The sequence below is a fragment of the Furipterus horrens genome, unplaced genomic scaffold, assembly GCF_987537825.1.
Source record: "Furipterus horrens unplaced genomic scaffold, mFurHor1.1.pri manual_scaffold_1, whole genome shotgun sequence".
Classification (NCBI taxonomy): domain Eukaryota; kingdom Metazoa; phylum Chordata; class Mammalia; order Chiroptera; family Furipteridae; genus Furipterus; species Furipterus horrens.
In genome coordinates this window covers 152127863-152151557 of record NW_028327171.1, presented here as the reverse complement: position 1 = coordinate 152151557, position 23695 = coordinate 152127863, and the positions used below count along the sequence as shown (strand labels likewise).

The following is a 23695-nucleotide window of genomic DNA, read 5'->3' as shown; positions in this document are numbered from 1 at the left end:
AGAATAGGTAGTGTAAATTACTTGATTTAAATGTTTTTATGATGCCAAAATACTTGTTGTCTTTAATTTTCAAATGGGCTGGAGTCACGTCAATATATCATATATTTTTACTTCTAATAAGTTTTTAATAAGGATTCAATTACCATAGTTTATTTTATTTGTTTATTTTTTATTTTTTGAAAAATATGTTTTATTGATTATGCTGTTACAGTTGTCCCAATTTCTTTTCCCTTTGTTTCTCTCCACCCAATCATTCCCCCCTTTTAGTCCATGCCCATTGGTTGTGCATATAGTTCTTCTCAACCTCTTCCTGTCTACTCCATTCCCTCCTACTATGCTTCTTAATTCCTGTACCATCTCCCTCCCTTTTCTCTTCCCCCTCTCCACTGACCTCCCATCAATATGTTCCCCGTACCTATAGTACTTTTTCTACTCTCGTTGCCTACTTAGTTTGCCTTTGTTTCTATTCCCTAGCTTCTGTTGTTGGTTGTTGTGATAGTTTTCTTTTTAATGTTCATAGTTTTGATCCTCCTTCTTCTAAACAAGTTCCTTTAACATCTCATATAACAGTGGTTTGGAGCTAATGAACTCCTTGAGTTTTACTTTGTCCTGTAAGCACTTTCTCTGCCCTTCTATTCCTAATGACAGCTTCACTGGATAGAGTATTTGTGGTTGTAGGTTTTTGCTTTTCATTCCTTTGAATATTTCTTTCCAGTCCCTTCTTGCCTGCAGAATCTCCTTTGAGAAATCAGCTGATAGTCTAATTGGGACCCTTTTGTACATGATTCTTTTCTTCTCTCTTGCTGCTTTTAAGATACTCTCTTTATCTTTAATTTTTGACATTTTGATTATAATGTGTCTTGGTGTAGTTCTCCCTGAGTCCAGTTGTTTTGGAACTGTCTGTGCTTCCTGGACCTGTAAGTCTATATTCTTCCCCAAGTTAAAGAGGTTCTGCTTCATTATCTTTTCACATAATTTTTCAATTTCTAGTTCTTTTTCTTCACCTTCTGGCAACTCTATAATTCTGATGTTTGTTTGCTTATAGTTGTCCCAGAGGTTTCTGAGCCTCTCCTCATATTCCTCACTTTTTGTTTCCTCTTTCCACACTGGTTGACTGTTTGTTCCTTCCCTATGTTCCGATTCGTTGATTTGATCTCTGGTTTTTGTTTCCTCACCACTTGTCTTGTATATATTTTTATTCATTTCAGAATGACTAACCTTCATTCCTTCCCTGTCTTGTTCAATATCTTTTGTTAATTCTGTAAGCTGCCTTATAGCTCTGAACTGAGCTTCAGAAAGATTTTTTATTTGTTCATCAGTTAATTCCTGTATTTACTTTTTGGTTAGCTGCATGATCAGTATTTCAGTTATTAATTCTGCCATCCTGACCACTTTTGTTTATCTTTCCTTATTGGGCGGGGCTATTACACCCCCTACACTATCAGGTGCAGAGCTCTGAGCACTTGTCACAACCTGGTGACCCATCTCGCCACACTGTCGTGCTTTGTGTGGGGGCGGGGGCCCAAGATGGATTCCTGCCGTTACTCTCTGCTGAGAGACCGGGAGCCTCTTCCTCCATCCCCACAGCCTCTGGGCCTCACAGTCCAAGGCAATGGGGGTCTGCCTTCCCCAGCGTTAGAATAGGGAGCTGATGGGTGTCGACTGCAGCCGGCACTGCTCCCCTGGCATTTCTTGCAGTCCCGCCACTGTGGCTGCTGCTGCCACTGACAATACAGCTTGACCTCTCCACACCAGTTTTGCCCCTCCTACCCGTCCGGATGAGCATTGCTTGTTTGTAATTTCATACATTGGATTTCCATGTAGTTTTATTTTCTAGAACTTCTGGTTACTTCTGGTTTTTCGGTAGTTGTAGTCTTTCTTAGTTGTGGAGGGAGACAGACCATGTCATTCTAAGTCTCCATCTTGGCCAGAAGTCACCATAGTTTATTTTATATTAAAATCTTTTGTTTCATGTGTTGATGTGTGCCTAACTCTCCAAAAGTTTTTGTTTAATGTAACTTTTAAAAATGAACAAACATACAGATGGTTTATAGCAGTTTATAATTCATTAACTTTTATTAAAAAGAGTGGCAAATAGAGATATTTGTATGTTTGAATATTCAGTATATTTCAGTTCTAAACGAGTTATTAAAAACTAAATTATATTCAAATTTGAATTAAAAAATTGTAAAAAAGTTCTTGATGTGATTTATACTAGTGTTCCTTAAATATAATTTAATATTCTTTGATGTATTTTTCCTGAATTAATTTTAATATCCACTGATAAGTCAAAGTTTTAACATTGTAATTGATACTAAATTGATTAAATTTAAAAGAGATAATATTAAATTTATAGTCTTGATACACAAACATTTTTTGTATAATAAGTGATTAATTATTCTATGGTAGATATTTTAGCTGGAATTTTATTTTTTCAGAGTATCTGTATATATCTATAAATATTAACATCAAATTATTTGCAACCATTGAAGCCTATTTTAAGATTTTTATATTTGGGGGCAAACTGAGAATTTGGTAAAATACAATGCTCAAACAATAACACACACATGATATAAGTAATTTTGTATTAAAATAATTACTTTCATTTTTTTCATAGATAACTGGTATTCAGCATTATCATAATTATTAAACTGTTATGCCCATCCACATAGAATGTACCATTATGCTTGAGTCTGACCATTAAACAAAAATCAGACTCTCAGTCTTCATAAGAGAGATTTTTTAAAAGCATAAAACATTGCCATTAACAGTAAGAAAAACTAAAAAATATTCTTAAGTTTCATATTCTAAGTAATTTATTAGATAAAGGTAAACTTTGTTTAGTTTTGAAATGTAATGGATCAATTACTAAAATTAAAAAAATAGTAATTCTATATCTGTCTGTGCCACTAGCAGTAATGTATTCTCAGAATAATCACTCAAATATTTCAACTCAATCTGTAAAATAGGAATAATGAAACCTTTCTCTTTCTTTCACAGTTATTGTGAAATTTAAGTCAAATAGTTTTATACTTAAAAGTGCTTTCTAAAACTGCTAGATATATAAATATTGTTTTTATTTTTACATATTTCTTTATATTGTTTTCAATATTTTACTTTATTTTCCTTTGTTTCAATTTCATAGAACATGAAGGAATAATCAAAGGTTTGTCATATTGTAGAGTTTCATTATAGAAAGCAAACGTGATGTAAAAAATGCAGTAATCAGAGAGGAAGCAAGCAAAAACAGCTGTACTCCTAGACTATACAGTTTTAATCTTTATCAGTTAACCAAGATTTTATTATCTATTATTTATTCATGAAAAATCCTTATTTACTTCTGTGAGAGATTGAAAAACATAGTTACAACATTTTGCCCCCTTCATCCAAAAATTTGGTCTATTTTCTAATTCCTTCAACTTGATCTAGGTTTTGACGAATATAATGTAGAAATCACATTGTATGACTCACTCAGCCTAGTTCTCAAGAGTTCTTGCAGCTTCTGATTTCACCTTTTTGAAATGCTACCTTATGGCTGCCATGTAAAGAAAAAAATCCTTTCTAGCCTAGAGAGGAGGATGGGAAGCCACATGAAGGAAAACTTGAGCAAGATCCAAACCAACTTCCAGATGTTAGTGAGGTTTTCTTAAAGATTCCATCTCAGCTGTCTCTTCAGTGACAGCAAATCCAGCAGAGGAACTATAGTTAACTCTCAGATTAGTGAGGAATAATTTATTAATGTTTTAAGCCACTAAATTTGGAAGTGTTCTGTTCCACAATAGATAACTGGTAAAAATTTCAAGGACTAGATAACACCTTGACAATATCTCATTATTTTATCCACCGCATTTTGACTAATGCAAAACTTTTGGTATACAATAAAATAAAATAAAATAAAATTTTGACGATAGTCCATTTATTATTGGTCCTCATTTAAGGGATGCAAATTAGTGATGACTGAATAATCATCAACAGTTGTCCGATTCTTTGTACATATTTTCAGCTTGAGTCCTACTCATAAAATAGCTATTTCCAAATTTCCCCTTCAAGAGAAATAAGTGTATTGTAGGTGTATATGTTTTTGTTCCAAATAAAAGGTTTTTGTTCTGTGTTCCCTTATAAGTGGTGTGCTGGTCACAATCCTGTTAGAAATTGTAGCCTACCTTTACTTTATTAGACTTCTCAGTGCAACCAAACATTTCCTAGACTTAGTGTTTAATTATTATGTTGGTTTTATATCACCACAGATGTTGAGAGTGAGAGGAGCTTGAATTAAATAAGAAGCAATACTTTGAATCAGAGGATTCTTGGAAATATAAATATAAATTTATTGATATTATTATTTTATTGAGGCTCAATTTTGCAATTATAATAATTACTATTACTTTATAATAAAGATATGAGTACAGAAAAATATTTGTCAGCTTTCTTTTGCACAGCAATATCTTGGAATTGTAATAGTAGGCATAATTCTCAATGAATAACCCTCCCGTCAGTTATAAAACTAATCCCAGCAAGATGCATAAGAGGTCTATACAGGAAAAGTCCAACCATTGTTAATATAATGAGGATGGTTTGCATGACATTGATGTAAACTGGCAGCCAAGGAGAGTGGACTGGAATGTATATGCATGAATAACAAGGACTTCACTGTACTAGTCAGTAGGGGCTGTAGATGCCATTGAGTGAACATGTGTACTGTGCGGCTGTCTCATTCAAAATGACTGAGCAAGTAGAGCAATAAATCTGCTTTCAACTTTACATTAAGCTTGAACATTCCCTCCACATAAACTATTGGGATGATTCAGAAGGCCGCAGCTATGGGCAACTTGTGATTCGCAGCTTCATCACAACAATGTGCCCACTTATGCATCACATTTCGTGCAGAGTTTTTTGGAGAAACATCACATCACCCAGGTGACCTAGTCCCCTTACAGCTCAGATTTGGTGCCCTGTGACTTGGACTTTTCCCAAAACTAAAATCACCCTTGAAAAGGAGAAGATTTCAGACCATTGATGAAATTCAGGAAAATACAATAGGGCAGCTGATAGAAATTGGGAGAACCATGTGATGTGCCAATGTGTCTATTATGAAGAGGACTGACGTATCATTTTCCTATGTATAGTGTTTCTTGTATTTTTTATTTTCTTCAATAAACTTCTCTTTTGTAGCACATGGCTGGATACTTTCTGGACACACTTTGTACATATTTGAAGTAATGTTCTATCTAGAATTTTTTTTATAGTGGAACTCATACAGTATATAGGCTTTTAAGATTGGCTTCTTTCACGTAGTAATATATATTTAATTTTTTTCCATATTTTTTCATGACTTGAAAGTGTCTTTCTTTTCTAGCACTGAATAATCTTCCATTGTTTGAGTGTATTGCAATTTATTTATTCATTCACCCAAAAACAAGAATTTTGGAGGTTCCAAGTTTTGACAATTATAAACAAAGCTGCTGTAGGCATCCATGCACAGGTTTTTGTGTTGATATAAGTTTTTTTACTTTTTTGGGTTAAATAGCACAGAATGTGATCTCTGGATTGAATAGTAAGTGTGGGTTCAATTTTTAAGAAACTGATGAAAAGTCTTTTATAGTGACTGTACTGGTCTGTATTCCTACCAGCAATGAACAAGTTTCTCTTTGTATACATCCCTGGACATGATAATAGTCTTATAATCTCATCTTGTTTTAATCTGCATTTCACTGATAGCATATGAGGTGGGTCATCTTTTCAAATGCTTATCTGCAGTGTGTATATATTCCTTGGTAAATTGTCTTTTAAAGTCTTTGTCCTGTTTTGTTTTTTTTAGTTGGATTGTTCTCTTAATGTTGAATTTTAAGAGTTTTTTGTCTATTTTGAATAATAGTTCAAAAGCAAATCAAAACTATGAGCATTGAAATGGCAACAAACTCACAACTATCAACAACTGAATCTAAAAGAATTAAAAAAAAACTAAGCAAACAACCAGAACAGAAACAGAATCATAGGTGTGGGCATCATTTGTAGGGTTATCAGCTGGGAGGGAGAAAGGGGATAAAGAGGAAAATGGCACAGGGATCAAGAAGCATAATTGGTAGGAACAAGGTAGACAGGGGGAAGTTAAGAATAATATAGGAAAAGGTGAAACCAAAGAACTTACTTGCATGACCCATGGACATAAACTAAGGTGTGGGGCGGATTTCTGGAGAGAAAGAAGGTACCAGGCAGAAAGAGGAAAAGGAAAAAAAAAAAGGATAACTGTAATAGCATAATGAAGAAAATATACTTTAAAAAGCCAGTCTTTTAGCATATGTATATTTTGCAGATAACTCTCCCAATATCTGCCTTGTCTTCTCATTCTCTTGACAGGATCGTACAGAGTGCAAAGTTTTTAATTTTAACGAATTCCGACTTATACATTATATCTATCATGGATTCTGTTTTTGGTGATATATCTATAATGTCATCACCATACCCAAGGCTATCTTGTTATTTTGGAAAAGTTTTATAATTTTGTATGTTATACTTAGGTTCATAATCTATTTTTAGTTAAGTTTTTGTTGGATATAAGGTCTGTGTCTAGATTCTTTCCTTTTTTTTTTTTTTTTTTTTTTGTTAGTGGACGTGCCATTGTTCCAGCACCAGTTTTTGAAAAGATTATCTTTGCTCTATTGATACTGCCTTTTCTTTTTCAAATATCAGTTGAATATATTTACTTGGGTCTATTTCTGAGCTCTGTATTCTATTTCATTGATTTATGTGCCTGTTCTTTAGCTAATACCATACTGTCTTCATTACTGTAGCTGTATAATGAGTCTAAAGTTGGGTAGTGTCAGTTCTCTAGGTTGAATCTATTTTAGTATTATATTTTACCTTTAAACATTGTCTATCTTCTTTTTTTTTTTTTCATGTTTGTCTTAGGATAGATTCTCTTTCATAGCTCATTCCAAAATAATTCTAACTTTAATATGTCAACATTTTTCTCTTATATATAAGTACACATTCCAAATCCTACAGAACTCTTTAAACTTTGAGTTTTTGCCCCGTTATTCATTTTTTTTATTTTGTTTTTATTTAATTCATGAGATTACACTTTTACTTGAATAAGAGTTTTTAGAAGGTCTTGATAATTGTTCTGACTTTTTCTCTCTCCCTGTTCTTTCTTTCCCTCAGAGCCCATTGTGTCATATCTTATTTTCCCTCAATACATTTTGAGAAGAAGGCCCTAGATGAGGAGGTCCTTAACTTCTTAAATAACATCAAAGTGGTATAAAGGTCATAAACACACAGAGGAAAAGAAAAAGAAAAAAATAACTATAATTGTATATTACAAATTAAAAGCAAATATTCCTTTTATTTCAAATTTTCAAGTAGCAGTCTTGTATTTTCTCAGAATTCTAGTCACTATATTGAAATGTGAAAAGTATTATAGCTGAGACATTCAGAATTAATTACAGCTTTCAGGCCACTTGCTCTTAGATTAATTCTGTCAGTATTAAAAATTTATTAAAATTAAACTATATTTCTTGAAATAAACTTATTTTCAGAAAAGAGATTCTAAATTATCAAATTGTATTTATTGCTATAAATTAATTTAGAAAAATTAATTAAATATGTAATAAACTGGTTTCCATAAGATCACAGTAGCAAATTTTGTTTCTATATTTTCACAATTAAAATATGTTATATGGCTACCATAGACAGCAGTCAGTGAATCACAGCTTCTTCCAACTACAGATTGGTAGTTCTTCATGTAGGGGACTGTATAGAGATTTCTTTGCCTTATGAACTGACAGAGGACAAGTCAATTGACCTTCAGGCCTGGAATCTTGGGTCATGCCACTGATAAAGTTCAGTGGCTAAGCAAGAGGTCACTGATTACTATTTATAATTTGTTTTCTGATAATTTTATCATGCACATGTACTCAGAGGTCATGGGTTGCAGATCATAAATTGAAACAAATGAATAAAAATATTTAAAACTAATCTGTCAATTTTCAAAGCACTAAGATATTTGTTATAGTCATTTAAATTAGTATGACTTTATGCATCAAATATAAAGCATAGATAGGCAATAAAAAATATCCTGTATGTGCCCCTTTATGAATTTTCAGGTATGAATTTTAATAAAAATTATATTGGTAAATAATTACAAAAGTCAACAAAAATATTAAAAGATAACTCTGTGTAATTCACAATTCTTCATTGCTATTTCTTTTATTACTTAGTGTTCAAAAACTTGAATATTTTATCTCTTTTATATGCATAATAAAATGTTCTGTCTAAAATATATCTTATATATAAGTTTATATGCTTATTGTTGGCAAGTATTTTCTCTTACTATTTCTCAAATCTTTCTTTAGGTAATATCTGCCAAGACTTTTGGGGGGTCAAATATTTTATTCTGATTGATTGAATTTGCTGTAGTTTTCACAGAAAAATCTTAATATCTTGGAAAATATAATATATAGCTACAGTTTAAAAGAATATTTTACTAAAAACAACTATAAAAATAAGCTTTTCTCTGCATACCTAAACATTAATTAAATCAAAGCTATTGTAAAGATTATACAATGAAGAGTAAATTAATTCTTAAAATGCTTTCCATTAATTTGTTTTCTTTTACTTGATTTTCATAGGGCTCTATGTTGATGGGGAATGCAGGGCCATTTGTAAAGAAGATGATTGTATCAGGGAAGCCTAACCAAACTGAAAACAAAAGGAGACTGGAAATTAGGAGAGTGACTATTTCTGGCACAGCCCTGATATGCTGAGGGAGTATTCCTTGGAATTTTGTTCTTGAAAAGCTAAAAGTAGGTAATATTACACAGCAAATAATACACAATCTTCAAGGTATATATGAGAAAATATTTGATGTTGATTCTTGGGCAGACAAGACATCCATTATAGGGAGCCACTCATTACTACTTTCCCTATGTTTTCATAAGGATAGGTCTATAATCTGGCTTGGATAACTGTTATATGTTTAAATAACTACCATTTTAAAAATGTAGTTTAAAAATATTCTTATTAAAGTAATTAAACATCATGTAAAAATGAACATGAGATCAGGGTGTTGATGCTTCTCTTACAGTAGCATATGAACTAAACTTGGTAGAAAAGATTAAAAGGTTAATTGCTTGAGAAAGTAATGCCTGAAGAAATAGGTGATCACATTTGCTCACTTAGGGTGATCAGTTTTATTTATCATAAAGATCCACAATAAGAAAGATTGCTCTGTGCACAAGTCAGAATCGGTGCGAGCTTGTTAGTGGGAGGGGTGAATAATCTCATAGTTAAAAATGAAGCTATTTAAATTGTGTCTCTACTCCAACTTTGGCTCCAGCTCATTTTAGCTCTGTACTAACCATGGGGCAGTAACTGAAATTCTCCAAATCTCAAATCCTTTATGTATAGATTTGACTTAATACAAGAGTTGGTGTGGGAATGAAAACAGATTGTGTGTATAAAACTCTTAGAATACTAGCTGGCATATATTTATCCAATAAATAGTATATTAAATAAGGTTTAACATAGTATAACGTAGAATGTATATATGCCCACTTTATAGAAGATAAAACAGTAGTTGAAACTGTAGGATAGTTGTGTCTCCAAATGTAATTTCTCCCTCATGGGTGGGGATATTTCCTATGGACCTTACAAATATTGTCTGTAAAGTGATCAAGCAGCCCCAAAACCAAACTGTACCATGGTGGCAGATGCTAGGTTTACTTGCTATATTTCTATAGATTCAGCCAGTGAGAAGACAATGAGTCCAAAGAAATGCATGAAGTTGATTTCTTACATAGAAGTTTTATCAATGCACACAGAAGCTGGCAGCTAAAAAGAGGATGAGGTAGACTTGCATGGTACTGAAATTAAGAATATGAATGAAATATGGTCCTGTAGAAATCTCCCATAAAACACAGATGAAAAACTGCATGCAACAGCCATTTATTAGGATGTCTATCTTTGCTTCAGGAGGAATTGAAGGGCATTTCACCAAAAGCTGGGTCAGTTGGTGGTTAAGCATTGACTATGTGGCCTATATGGTGACATGCAAGGTCTTTAGCCTACCATAGCAAACCTGTTTTCCTACAAAGCCAATTAGATTAAAAAGAGAAGCCAAAGCTGGGGATCACTCACTGCCACTTTCCCTAAATTTGCATAAGGATAGGTCTATAATCTGGCTTGAATAAGTGTGCTATGTTTAAATAACTAGCATTTTCAAAATATAATTTTAAAAGATTCCTATTTCAACTTTTAAAAGCTTCCCAAGTCAGATACCCATTGTTATAAACACACAAAGAAAACATTATAGTTACAGTGTTAAGAGGTGTTATTTTTAAAGGGCCAAGTGATTAATGAAGGTTTTTACATGGTCGTTGTTAATTCATATGCATCAGCATCTCTCATTTTCAGAGGTTGGTATGATGCAAAATCTAGGCAAGAACTAAGGTGTGGTGTAGGAGAAAATGATAAGTAGTTAACTTAGACAAGTTGTTCAAAACATACTATGTAATTTATTCTGTATTTTGTGATTCGCTATCCCTTTATTACACAGGGAAATAATTTTTAACATAATTCCTGTTGAGTGAGATTTTTCAGCTGTTTTAGATTTAAATAGGCATGCTGATTTCAAAACTGCAGTTAGTGTTCTTCTATTACATTAAGTTTTTCTCTATAGTTTATCTTAATGCAACCACTCTAGGCTGGATCGAGCCTGGATCAAGGGAAGCACTAGTGCTCTCCTATTGACTGAGAGCAAACCTCCCTTGAGTGGGGAGGTTTGAGGGATGACCTTGGAGACCAATGACAGGTTCATATTTGTCTAGGCTATTCAGTTACACATGAGACAGTGTGGTGAGAGGTTGTGTGCTGCTCTGTATAGTGAATCATATTCCGAAGTGTAGTCCGAATTCTTGTCTGTTTACAAGGAGTTAGCAGAATTTATTTTCTTATTTACATACGTACTTATTTCCTTTCCTTCAGATTATGTCTGCTTCTGCTATTTCTCATTGTAAGTGCCTAAACAACCCTGATTCATTTTGTTATATCCGTGGCAGTTTCACCATTCCCAGTCAAAGGACAAATATCAGTGCATTTGTCAGGTAAGCCAATTTTGCATATTTTAAAGTAAAACTTGGTGATCAAGACAAGTCTTGGGCCCCTCACAAGGTGTACAAGCAGTGTGCCGAGAGTTTACGGATATGGACGAAGGGAACATGTGATTAATTGCCATTTGGTATACCTATGTTTTGGCGAGAGCCCAGAGATCATTCAAGTGACTGTTACTTTTGTATAGTGAAAATGTCAAGATATAACAAGAAAAATAAATGTAAAATAGAGTATGCTAGTCTACCATCAGCTATACACCCAAGTGCCTTATTCAGCTGAAATCCCCGTGCCAGTTTTCATTGAACTACCCTCTTTTGAGAAACAGGAGTATGGTGAAGAACTAAGTGAGAGCAACAATGAAGATTTTGAAATTGAAGATGACTCAGTTCATAAGGGATTAGATCAGCATGAGTTGAATGATTTGGCATGAGATTTGGGACTAACCAAAAAGGTTTCAGAACTCGTAGCACCTAGACTGCATGAGAAAAACTTGCTTGAAAAAGGAGCAAAAGTATCCTACTTTCAATCATGAGAAAGTGCATTTCTGCAGTACTTTCAACTGATGGTGGCTTTGTGTATTGCCAGAACACACATGGTTTAATGAAGAAATTGGGAATTCCAATCTATAACACAAAAGAATGGTGACTGTTTACCGATAGCTCAAAGCAGAGCTTGAAGTGTGTCCTCCTCCACAATGGCAATTTATTTGGTGCAGTCCCAATTGGCCATTCAGTTTGTTTTTGTGAAGAATATGAAGACATAAAGAGAGTCATTAATCTGTTGCCATATCACAAACACAATTGGATTATTTATGTTGACCTTAAAATGGTCTGCTTCCTTCTTGGTCAGCAACATGGATACACCAAGTATTCCTGTTTTCTGTGTATGTGGGACAGCAGAGCTCATGAGAAGCAATGGGTGGAGTCGAATTTGCCTTGAAGCTCTGACCTCAAACCTGGTGATCCAAACATTCTACATGAGCCACTTGTTTACAGAAAGAACATTATATTCCCACCTTATATTCCTACCTCTGCACATAAAACTGGGTCTCATGAAGCAATTTGTTAAAGCTTTGCCAACTGAAGGAGACAGTTTCAAGTATCTCATTTTGGCATTTCCTAGCCTGTTGTTTGAAAATATAAAATACCTTAATATGTATGTTTGGTAGCAGAACTTTACTACTTGTACACAATTTGACTTACAGTAACAATATATAACATTTATATGAATAAACTAACTCTAAATAAACAATATAGTTGGATAATTTTTTCTTTATTTTTCTTTGTATGTACATTTTGTATGATTTTTGGGACAAGGAGTGGGCATCCTATACCTTAATAAGTTTATGTGATAGAGAAAAACTGGGGTCATTTTTGGATTCAGGTGCCAGAAGTTAGTCAAAAAAAGTGTCATATGTAACTCAATGAAAATTGTGTTCCCCCATGTTGTTATTATTATTATTATTATTATTATTATCATTTTTTAATTGGAAAAAAAACTTGAATTGCAGATTAAGGTTGCATCTGGATAGCTTTTTTAATATGTCTTAAGTTAGAAATTTTTTATCCAGCACAGTTTATCAGGGAGTCTTACAAATAACGTAATTTTACTCAGCATGGTCTTTGTGAATATTTTTTTCTCTAGGAACCTGAGATTCCATGGGTAGATGAGGATTCTGGGGAGATTTTTATCAGGAGCATGAACACAGCAGAAGGTGATACCTCAAAATTTGAAAAAGAGCTCAGTAAAATTAAGTGTTTCCTCTTCCTCAAAATATATATTCAATCAATACTAAAATGCTACAGTTTTCTAACATGTGCATTCAATAAACTTTGGGCCTGCTAGTCTTTCTGCTCATAATTAACCTCATCTAATACCTTATAAATCTGATGAACTGTTATGTATACTTTAGAATATTCTTAACTTCATAAATATATCATCTCCCCTGGTTTCCCATCAGATAATTCTCACTTTCCTGTGCCTTGAAAATATTTCTGTTATTATGTTTACTACACTAAACTGCAGTATTTCTTTTTACATAAAGATCTCTGCTAGTAAATTTTAACACCTTTGAGCTCCAGGTTATGATTCATGTTTTTATATCCTTGGCGTAGAATTCTTTCAATTTTTGTTAAACTGAATTGAGTTAATTTAATTAAATTGAATGTTTGTATATTTTTCTATGAAACCATCTACACTTCTCCCTCATGTTCCTCTGACCAATGACAGGTATTTGAGGGATGAACAGGTTGAAGGGCACAATCTTTTGAAATGGAGCAGAACAAAGTTAAATGATCCACAAGGAGATCAATGCCTAGTATTAGGCCATAGAAGCATAATACTCAAACCAATAAGCTCACCATCTTGAGGGCTGTAATGAAGCTAGAAATTTATTTTCTCTTTCTTTGCTGTGGTTTAGCCTTAAGAGAGCTGTATTTCCAGACTTATGAAAACAGGTACTATTAAAATATAGTCAGTTGTCATTGGTAAAGTTATTCACTTATTCTGTGGAAGAAAGAAAATAATATTAATAAAATTTAATATATTTTAGAGTCACAAAGTAATTCAAAAATTTATGGAAGTAGAATAAGATTGAAAATTAAAAATATAAACAATTTCAAAGAAATTTTACAATTATTTTTCAGTTTTATAGTAGAATAATTCAGTTTAAAATAAGTTCTTATGCTATAATTTGAATTAGTGATTAATTATGCTGAAAAGTCAGATGAATAAGGGTTTATGGACTTTCTTTGTTTTATTAGGTACTTTCAAGGAAAAAGAATTTTTTAACTTATTAGTAATTATTTCCTAACAGGGTCTTAGTGGAATTAAATTTTTATATTATATATTTAACTTAATATTTGTCACTATAGAAATAAATTTAAAGATGTAGTTGTTTTTATTTTATTTTTTTTAATTTGGGCTGCTAGTGTTTTCTCAGGTGAATCAGATTTTGGCCAAAGATAACAGCATAATGTCAGATGATTAAAATCAACCCGGATACTTGTTGTATATGAAAGATTATAGGTTCAGTTTGATGAATTTGTGGGTGCCCCAAGAATCTGTCTTTTGACATGGAGTCCAGGTGATCCTCTTTGTTTCAAAATACCTAAATAGCTACATCTCTATACAATCTTAATGAATAAAAAATTGGAAAATTTTTCCTTTGATTTAATTACTTTCTTCTCTAGATTTATCTTTCACCACTAGTATTTTTGTTTACCAAAGATTAATTATGTCAAAGAGCCCTCTAACTTTGCCTGTGCTGTTTCCTGAACATCAGATCCCTTGGCCTAGGCATTCCCTCGGCTGAACAAGTTCTGCCATCTAAAACTGAAATCTCGTGTCTTCTAGCAATGGTTCCTTGGTGTCCTGTGCCTGAGATGTCTCCACCTATTATATTCCAAACCACCTGCACCTTTTATCTACCATGGTGCTCAGCTTTCATCATTGTACTCATTTTTCTTCCAGATCTTTCCAAGTAGACAATGAGATTCTAGTGGGCAGGCACACTACTACCTTTCATGTTTCCAGACTAGCATGACTCTGACCTGCAATAGAGATCTAATACATGTTTACTAAAGGAATGAAGAGTACCAGCTGTTGGGGTTTTATCTTTACATTTTGTAATCTCTAAATGTACAGGAAATGTGGTTTTAGGAATGTGTCTTTTTATTTCTTTTCAGAGTCTTTCACCTACATTAACAACTGTCATGGCTAGATTTATATTGGTAGCAAAAGGTCATTGATACAAAAAACATTTAATTATTAGTATAAAAATTATCAAACTGATACACATGTATGCAAATACCTGAGGTAATATAAATTAAAATTAAGCCTTCCTTACCATCTTCAACTCATTATAGTTAATCACTATTACCAATTTCTTGTTGGTATTTCTAAACATGTTAATATAATTAAGCATATATGTAGATTCATATATGTAAGAATGCACAGACATCTACACACACATGCTTTTTTGTGTGTTTACTTTTATACAAATAAGTTGATATTTATATCTTATAGAAAATTTCATATTAGCTTATACAAATCCACCTTCTTTTTGTTAGCTCTATGTTAATCTATTTTATATATGTACCATGATACAGTTAATTGGTGCCCCCTTACTAGAATTCGGGTTATTTTCATTTTTTTTTCACATTAAAAACAGTACTGGAATGAATGTTCTTACATATAAATCTTTGTACAGTGAAAATTATTTTGATTAAAGTAATATGGATTTTTGGATAGTTATTTCTGAATTAACCTTAAGAGAGGCTGTTACTGTCTATACTGAAGAGGAGAATATCTGTTTCTCCACACCCTCACTAATTTTTTATTATCCAATTTATATTTGGGTAACCTCATGTGTTTTAGCTAGCATTTATTTACATAGTCATGACCACAGATATATTTTCAAGTATATTAAAGATTTGTATTTTTGAAGCATATTGCTTGTGTCTTCTTCTATCCTAGAAACTATTATTCTCAGTCTTTTTCTGCTCTGAAGTTCTCCCAAAGTCTGTTTTTTTTCCATGCTTTTAATTTCTCTTTTAAGTTCTCTCTTTGATTTCTAAAACCCTAGTTTCCAAATCTTATTTTATCTTTTAAAAATACCAAACTGTTCTTCAACATTTGAGTATTTGAAACAGATTTATGCTATGTGTTAAGCCAGTTTTCCAGTTTTGTCATTATACATATTCTATTAGAAAGTACCTAGGACTAATATAAACACAATTTTTTCTTTTTTCCTCCCAATATTTATAATTTAGTAAAATGCCAACAATTATCATATCCTATAGGTTTTGGTTGAAGTACCTGCCTGTCTAGAGTTAATGATATTTATTACCTGTTCAACTATTTCAGAAAAAAATTTTAAAGTTGAGAAAAGTTATAAATTTGAGATATATAAAGATATTCATTTAAAAAATATGAAACACTTTCTAAATTTGCTTGTCATCTTTGCATAGGGGCCAGACTAATCTTCTCTGTATCATTCTGATTTTAGTAAATGTGCTGCTGAAACAAACATTAATTTTCTGGTCATGGATTTGTCTATACTAGTATGATTGTCTTTGTATGTGAGTACATATATGTGTGGTCAATATTTAGTTTTACTTCTACTTGATTGATTTACTTGTTCTGAAGTTGCACTTGATGAAAATCACTGAAATAATTTGCATTGCATTTTGTATATGCTCTAAATATTTACATTATTTCAACTATCTTTATCCCATCCTAAAGCAATAAAGATAATCTTAGAATTATCATAGAATTTTGATATAATTTTTTAACATTTAATGCTACATGTATTTTCAAACATTAGAACTTTTACAATTAGATAGCTCTATTATAGTTTAGCATCTTGTTTTTTAATGTATTTTAAAATTATGTTAAAGCATCATGCTCATATTTTAACTTCCTTTAAATAATAGTTGAAAGCAAATGTTTTTTACATTTCACAGGAGTCAGTCTCTCTCTCTGTTTCTCTCTCTCTCTCTCTCTCTCTCTCTCTCTCTCTCTCTCTTTAAGGAAGGTGGGGACAGAAGCAATAGGGAAAAGGTAATTGACCTCTTGACCAAGTTGTTCTGTTTGGTGAAGTTGTACCACATTGTCGTTGTGAGGTTTACAGTAAAAGCAGAGCAGAGGACTGGAGTAGAGGGACTAACAGTGTTAGGATCAAAGGCCTAATTGTCTGTTTTCTGGAAGTTAGGGTTATTGGCAGCTGCCATTATACCATCCATGCTGCTGTCACCCAGCACAGCCAACCAGCATGCACTAATTGCAGTGGCCTTTTCATCAAGTAAGATCATCCCACTAAACACAAAGAGCTGTCTCTCCATTAGCACAGACAGTAGCCAGCTAGATCAGCTGGGCTCCTTGAGTATGATTGGACTGTCATATTGTTATGATTTGTTCAAGTTTAGAGCATTTAGCAGATACCCTTTGCACCTCTCTTTGTACCTGAATACTATAACCTGACTGCCCCTATCATTTAAGAGGGTACTATAGCTTTTCAAAGTTCAGCAGCGCACAATTGCAGGCAGGCAACTGGTTTCTGACAAGAGATCAATACTGTCCTTCCAAACGCTGGAGTCAAGCTGCTGGGTCTGTCAGAGGGATGTGTGCTGTAATTGGATCATGGATGCTGCGAGTCATCTGAGTTTCCCTTCAGCACTGTCACAGCTGTCAGATGTCATCCCTTTGTACAGCTGTCACTGCGGGAGGGTTGGGGCTCTTTTTCCGTTCTAACCCAATGCAAATGTCCACTTAGCAGATGAATATTGAAGATATTAGACACTTCTTTATGCCTTTATGCAAAATAAAGATCTGTGTCATCTGTGAATTTCATGGAAATAAGTTGCAATTTATTCACTATGAAAAAAGTGAAGTGAAGCCTGTAAAAATGAGAAATTATTTGGTTCAGGCTATTAAAAAAAGGACTATTTCACAGAATAAACAACAATATGCAGATATTTTCCTTGAGATGGCATAACTAATACTGTGCGGTATTTAGAATGGTCACCTGATATTTGGATGAGATTTAAAAATGTATATGAACGTTTTGTTTCCATATTCTTGGAACAGGGACAAATCTTGAACAAATTTTTCTCCTTTGAAGTCATTAAAATTTATTGAAAATATAAATGTAATATCTATTTTAAATTAGCAATATGAGTTTTAAAGAACCTAGTTATATTTAGGATCAGGTCAAGGGGTCTCAAAGTTTTTAAGACAGGAAGAAGTTTCAACAAAAATAAGTATGATGTTTTGGTCACAAAATCCTTTTTATCTAGGTTATTACAAATGAAGTAGAAAGATACATCCATAGTTGTCAAAATAATTATATAAACAATGAGTGACTGTTAATTTGTCTATTAATTTCAGTCAATATTGCTTTTTGTTTAAATTTAAAAGAACATTCAAAAAGAAATGCATTTTATTTCATGTACTTATGCTTATAAAACTATATTTTTTAAAATGATGAATGATTAATTCCTGGAATGGTACAACCGAAGTCATGTATACTTGCAACATATAGTAAAAATAAAGAGGTGTCACCAATGTGGCTTTAGCAATTGTATTAGTAATTCAGGAACTTTTATAACATTGAGATAGATACATGAAATTCCCTAGACTATCTCAAAATAAAGTACAATCTTAATTTTTTTTTGTTTTTACCATTTTCTTCCTTTCTTCCTAAACTGATGTCAGAATCATTTTTGGATGGCCAACAGGATAATTTTGATTTGGGTGGCTGACTTCCTTTTTCTTGAGATTCAGACCACACACCGCCTTCTCTGTCAAACAGGAAGCTTGCACCGGCTCCAATGACAGAGTAGCATGAATCTTATTTTCTAATATCTAACCTCAGTGTCTTGTCATTCGCCAGGGGACTCGCTGGGTCAGAACCTCAAATATCCAAATTTTTTTGCCTCCCAATGATATTATGAGGTGACCTCACCTCATTTGTTGTGGCCCATGTTTTTTGGAGCCTAAAATTAGTGACTGCCAAAATCAAAACACAGATATTTGGTCCACATTGTGGGGTATGGCAGTGTGAAGGGAGAGAACCAACAACAAGCAAGCACATCAGCTTTTTATTTAAAAGATGATGTGTTTGAAATGGTTATACTATATACTAATCAGAATTAAAAGTATTATGTTTTCCATTGTCTCAGTTAGTATTTTTCAGCATAATTTTACATTTAGGAGAAGCTAGATAAAAATCTTGTGAAAATTTACATGGTTTACTTCTATAAAACGAATTAGCAATCAAATCTTAGTTCGAATATCACTGGCATAATAAAATAGTCTTGAATAGTTACTTAGGCAGAAAATATAAGAATGGATGAAGTAAAATTTTAAACTTACTATCTTAAGGTTATTCTTCTGTGATAACCGTGAACTTTATATGCAACTCTAGCGACCCAAGTAGGCACTCTTCCTTTAAAAAAAAAAAAAAAAAAAAAGGTTTATGGCTAATTATATTAGAGATCCAAAACAGTCTTTTTTTACATTTGCATTAATAAGAGTGTCACATGACCACGTTGAAGTAAAGTATACATCAAAGGTAGATTAAAGGTTGGTTAAGCATCAAACTATGTTCCATATGTAAATTTATAGCAATGATGTGCTGTAGAAAGATAGCATACCCTCTATTTCTCTGCTACTAAATAAAATTAAAAATTCACAACTCTGGTTTATGGGATTTTAAATGAATTTGATCTCTCTTTTGGGCAGGGCAAATAAGTGTTTTGTGATGTATTATTTTATATTAAAAAAAAAGACCATCGTTCTGGCTCATTTAATTTTGCGAGTGAATGATCTAAGATTAACTACAGACTAGTCAGTGCAGTTTAAAAGCTGAAAGCAATTTTCAGCCATAGATGGTAATGCCACATTCAGTCCACAACTGAATGACTCTAAATGACTAAGCTTCGAGGTCTTTGTATATGACCACAGGGCCTGATAAAGCCATAGGAACACAGTAAAAGCACAAAAATAGTTCCAATTTATTTGGTGCCATCACCTTAATGAGATTAATACAGACGTGTTCATGTGCCTAATTGGTGATTTTGTTTTAACTAGTAATGAAGGATTAAAACTTCAGGCAACAGGCTGCTTGCTGGAAAAAGGATTTGAGGAGGAAAAGTTTTTAATTATAAAAGAAAGCTAGTGAAATATACCACTGCAAAGTTAATAATAATTCTTTTTTTTTTTTATAAATGAACTGATTATAATGTGTACCCTGGATTGTTCTTGCCATTTTGTGAGAAAGGGTGATTTTATGAGAAGTACCACATTCAGCTTTTACATACCAATAGACCCTTTGGCATACAAACACATATAGCACTGTTATTTCTAGTGAAGAGTGTTAAAACTGGAAAGCCTTGGCCCTCAGGCCACTGTGGAATTTATAGTATGTACGATTTTATTCTAATTTAGTGTTTAACGAGTTACTACAGCTGGATGACCTGTGGCTAGCTGTTCCCATCCCAGTCAACCAGAGCATCTTTGGAGAACTTTACCTATGACTTGAATGGGGTTCCCTCCCTCAACCTCTAGTTGTAACCGTTTAAATACTGACACTTATTAAGCATGCAGCCAAAACACACTCAGCCTAAGTCATTAAGATTTAATTATAAAGGGCAGCTGAGCCCAGTTTGAATTTTGAATATGAAGAATCTTGTTTAAAAACTGAATCAGAACTACCCATCCTAACCTGTCATGGTCTGTCTATACCAGCCTAGTCAACTATGTTTAACTAAAATTGAAAGTTTTATCAGTTCCCAGGCTCACAGTCCTCACATTAGAGAATATTTTGATTATTACTCATCTGGCATAACTGTAATATGGATAAATGTTTTATCTTGTTCTTGGTGGTGGTGAGTTATATAACCCATACCCTGCCTAACTGTGACAACATATGTTAATTTTGTCTTTCAGAACAAACAGTGAATTAAAGGAACTATATAGCCCTACACTGCCAACTGAATAAAACAACATTATCTAGGTTGTTATTTTCCCCGAGAAACTGCCCAATGCTAAGATGTCTTTCTGATTAGGAAAACAGCCCTGGGATGCAAGAATTTGGTCTTTGACGTTCTATTACCAACCACTTTAAAAGAACTCTGGGGTGGTGATACTGTGCAGTGTACGATGCTACCTTCCCAGGGAATGAAGACAGAAATATATTTTACATTTCTTGTCAGATTGAACTTTAAGACATCCTGACTGCTTTCTCTATAATTTAAACATCACAGCCAAAATGGCAACATGCTTTGTTCAGTTCCAGTTGTGTGGAGTTTTAGTGCTTCATTGATTCAGAGGAAGGCTGAGGCTGGCACGGAGCAGGGCGACAGAATCACACTCTCACTGCAGCATGTCAAGCCATTATATCTGGGACCAGAATGTCACCGTGGTCTCAATGGTTCGTCAGCTGAAGGATATGGTTAACAAATGTAAAACCAAACTTCAGAGGAGCTGGTTTTCTGTGCTAAGTGATCTGTATTCCCTCTGAATTTACTTTCCCTTAACCCCGTGAAATTAACAGTACTTTCTGACATTCGACCCCCTGACCTCACACATAATAAGAATTTAAAAAGCACCATGCATGAGTGTGTCTCTGTAATGCAAAACTGGAAAAAATGACCATGTCACAGTTTTATTATACAAAACCTTCTCAATCTCCATTGCATGCTTCATATATGAGTGCTCAGTTTAAAGTTATTACAAAGAAAAACACAATTTTAAGAGTCATAATTCACTGTTCATGACTTTTATAGACAATAAATTGTAGCAAATACATATTGCTACCAAAAAGCTTTGTACTCCGTTAATGTAGATATTTACCAAGATAAGTGTTAAAAATAGTCTGCCTGAAGACTCTGGTGGTTCAAAGGAAGGGGTTTCCGGGGAGCCCGTTGCCAAGGGTGCAAGTACATGCACAATGTGTAGGTCTCAAGGTTTAAGAGGCAGAAGCCGGAAAGTGTTATGTGGAAATGATTTTGTGTTATCAGGCTCAAGGGATGACAGCATACAAGAGTAAGAACAAGGTGCTATGTGGCTTTTTCTTCACTGTGAAGTAAAGATTGGCAGCTGGAAGTAAGGCTTACAGGCAGACCTGCACACAGGACCTCTTCACCTAGGACTCATAATCACTATTCAAAGGAAAACGCATTTACCAGGGAAAAGCGGCTGTAGCCATCAGAAGTGTGCTTAAAACACCACTTAAATATCACTTTATACACTATTACTTGCAAACTGTGGCTTCATATTAAATTATACTTGCATAGGCTTTTGCTTAGGTGCTGATAATGCTTTTGAGGTTGCATTGGTGAAGAAGAATTTAGGCTGCTTTACAAAAGACGTGACCAGAATATCCCATGCAGCTGACAGTGACAGGGTGAAAAATTGCGGAACTGTACTTTCTTTCCCCATATAGATTGTAATTTTAATTGTCATTGTGGCCCTTCTGTTTTAATTATGGGACTTATTTGATATATACCAGGACATCGTATTGAATGAAAATATGGTGCTATAATAGTCTCTTTATAATTAATGACCACATGTAGATCTTGGTGCATAAAAGGGAAGGAATAAATGAACAATTTATTTAACTAGGTTTTGGATTTCTTTCTGTCTTCTGGTGAATATAAAATGATTCCAGGGCTTCTGAGAATGTTTGATGTAAGACCCGTACAGAATATCTAATAAAATTACTTCAGGCTGGATTACAAAACATATTATGTTTTAAAATGTTCTGCCCACAAGTGGTAAAATTTATCTATTTACCATATTAGTTTTTTAATATTTTATTTTAAAGATTTAAATTTACTTGCTGATGTATTTTAAATGAGTCTCCTTCAACAGATTTTACTTTTGACACAGCTAATTTTTGCAGGTAAAATCAAGTTTCAGAAAAGAGACTTTTGAAACTTGATTTATCAAATTGTAAAAAAAAAAAAAAATCTCTTAACTTTTTCTTTGAAAATACAATGGGTCTGTGCTACAATTTTCCTCTGCAGGAAGAATAAATTTTTCTCCCTGACTACTACTATACAGAAGCCGTTTCTTTACAAATCACAAAGAAGTAGTCTGTTCATAGGCAATTTAAAGCCTCTGAAAACTGTGAAGAGGAAACGGAAAATCGCTAAAGCTTAACATTGTTCTCAAACTATTACATAACAAGATTGCCAAATAGAACACTGTGACATAAATATTCTGGGCTCATATACATTTCAAGAGAGACAGATCTCTGTGGATTTCTGGAAAGCAGACCTATTTGTCCAGGGTCTGTCACTGTAAAAGAGGAAAATGCCCCTGACAAGCTGCTGCTAATTTTATTGTGGCACAGAGTCCTGTGCATACACCCTCTCCAGTATGACTGCAGTTCAATTGCAGAGCACAATGAAATTGGATCGGCAGAGACAGGGACTACCCCCGGGTCAGCTGTGACCATGCCACTTCTATGTGATGTCTAGTTGGGGTGATGGTGTGTAAATAAACGTAGAGAATTGCAAATCTTGTCATGGCTACGCAGAACAGCTCAAGCATTTAAAGATGGTTGCCCGCAAACCTAACTGGAAGGTGGTTGCTCTCTGTGGTGGCTGAGGAAATAGTCAGTTCCTTGCCGGAGTCTTCTTCTTGACATATCTGAAAGTACTGACCCAGCATTCTGTTACTGAAGGAATTAATCACTAAATTGTTTTTCATCATACTGGAAAATAAAGAAACAAACTAATCATGTTGAATATTGTGCTCTTAAAGCTATTGTGCTGATACCAAAGACACTTTTGATTTATATTATCCTACTTTGATTTATTTGTTTTGTTTCTTTTTTTTAGTGAGGTGAAGCATCTTAATGTCCTACTGTTTATTGAATTTGGCATATTAAAGTTCTATGAGTTTTTGTCCTTATTATGAACTTTTCTAATGTTAGAAAATAAAATTTATAGAATTCACATTTTCTACTTATGAATCTAATTTTATTTAAATACTACTTAGAGTACTCATTAAAACATACTTAGGTTTTCCTACCTTCAATAAGATATATTTTTTTACCAGTTTTGCATTTATACATATC

At 33.4% G+C, this 23695-nt stretch overlaps 1 non-coding gene across 1 annotated transcript; it reads right to left on the bottom strand.

Moving 5' to 3' along the window:
• Nucleotides 1–16031: 16031 nt before the first annotated feature.
• Nucleotides 16032–16138, bottom strand: LOC150022063 (U6 spliceosomal RNA). Its single transcript, XR_016513471.1, has one exon. It is a non-coding gene; the product is annotated as a U6 spliceosomal RNA (small nuclear RNA).
• Nucleotides 16139–23695: the final 7557 nt, after the last annotated feature.